Source organism: Lepeophtheirus salmonis, chromosome 14, assembly GCF_016086655.4.
Source record: "Lepeophtheirus salmonis chromosome 14, UVic_Lsal_1.4, whole genome shotgun sequence".
In the NCBI taxonomy this organism is placed as follows: domain Eukaryota; kingdom Metazoa; phylum Arthropoda; class Copepoda; order Siphonostomatoida; family Caligidae; genus Lepeophtheirus; species Lepeophtheirus salmonis.
The window spans coordinates 30,822,994-30,824,711 of record NC_052144.2 but is presented as its reverse complement, the minus strand read 5'-3'; the positions used below and the strand labels follow the sequence as shown (position 1 = coordinate 30,824,711).

General features: G+C 31.2%; 1 long non-coding RNA gene across 1 annotated transcript; it reads right to left on the bottom strand.

The window, feature by feature from the left end:
* Positions 1–304: 304 nt before the first annotated feature.
* LOC139907221 (uncharacterized) lies at positions 305–1,407 on the bottom strand. The gene is made up of 2 exons (XR_011783677.1): positions 1,271–1,407; positions 305–1,207 (listed from the first exon to the last, which is right to left on the bottom strand). It is a non-coding gene; the product is annotated as an uncharacterized lncRNA (long non-coding RNA).
* Between the last annotated feature and the right edge of the window lie 311 nt (positions 1,408–1,718).

The following is a 1,718-nucleotide window of genomic DNA, read 5'->3' as shown; positions in this document are numbered from 1 at the left end:
TATGTTCAGAGTTTTTATGTTCAATCTTAAAGATAATGTTCCTCTTTATTTTCCATAGTTTGGACTGTAAAACATATTATATTCTGCTATTACATATAAATAGTAATCGTATCTTGTTTGGAAGCATCCTATACATGTATTAAAAAATCAAAGTCATTCATAAAGAAAAAAATGCTCTTTTATTTCAAAGAATTGGGAGTCCTGAGTTCCTCCCTCTCCAAGTCTGTCAATACAATCTACAAAGAAGACTCTTTGATTTCACTTAAACCCATTTACGATTATGGATAATTAATTCTAAACATTCTTTCAGTTTCAGTTTAAAAAAACATAAATGAAAATTATATTTCATATTTAATCCTCTGAAGTACAATAACCTTATATAATATTCAAAAAAAGGCTAAACATCAGCTAAAGTTAATAAAAACGACGATCTCTTCTTATATTTTGACTTGATAAGATTCAAATATTGCACGGACCCCGAAGGAACAAATTTGATGATATTTCCTGCCCATGCCCACGACGAAGGTGATGACAGAGGGATTTTGATAGAAAGTGCTGAATATCGAGAAGCTGCGCCTATCATTATAGCTCTTAATTCTTCCAAATCTAATGGAGAGTCAATAGTTTAGCTAATTTTTTATCAATCAATGATTTAATATTAAATTAAAAAAAAGCAAACTCCATGGCTTTGTGAACAGGAGAAGTATTTTTATTTCTCTCATAAGCTCCAAATAATATATTTGCCTTTATTAATTTAGAAAAAATATCTTCTATCACACAAACGTTGTATTGGATTAAATATTTGACTACTCTTAAAACTGGGCAATCAGCAAAAGCGTGCAGGGTAGAGTTGAATATAAACCCGCAGTCTTTGCACGGATAATAAAATTTGATATTGTTAGTAGAAATTTGAAATTGTGCCGTAAATCTGGTCCTGTCTGAAATCTGAGACCTCTCAAGAGCAAGACGGAATCTCCCTCCCCTATTTTATTGGAGATATAAATAGCAAGGAGGCGACTGGACATCCTTGTCTACAGCTCTTTCTTAATTGAATGGGTTCACTCATTTTACCATCCAACGAAATTATAGAAGAGCTGTTTGTGAGTAAAGCTCTGATAGGATTAAAAGAACGTTTGGGTAGTTATTGACGACTCTTCATATAGTGTTAGAAATAATAATAGTAAAAATTAAAATGCGTTCCAAAAATCTAAAATAGTAAATAAATAATAAATATCCTACTTGATAGCTGAAATGTTGAACTTTAACATACCTCTGAAATTATTATTTAATTCCATTTAACTTTGGGCTAAACTTAATTTTATCAAACTTATTTAATTGTTACAGGAAGCACATTACATCTTCACACTACATTCCAATAACAATAATGTTAACAACAAGGAAGTCGAGGCCATGCTGATGACAACAAATAGAGTGACGAAAGACGCATTTAGAAACAAATATATGTGTCAGAACATAAGCCTTAAAATACCAACTGGGTTCATTTTGAACATTTTTTTTAATTTGATTACTTGTCATACTTTTCTTAGTGGCCTCATTACTTTATATGCAGGGTCGTCCAGAGGGGATGGGCTGGAAGAGCTGTAGCCTCTCCTCCCCTTAATTAAGAAATTTTTGCTCTTAATATAATTTTTTTTCGAAAAGATGAAAAAGTTCTACGCGAAAATAGTCCAATTATTTTTATATTCAGTGAAAATATA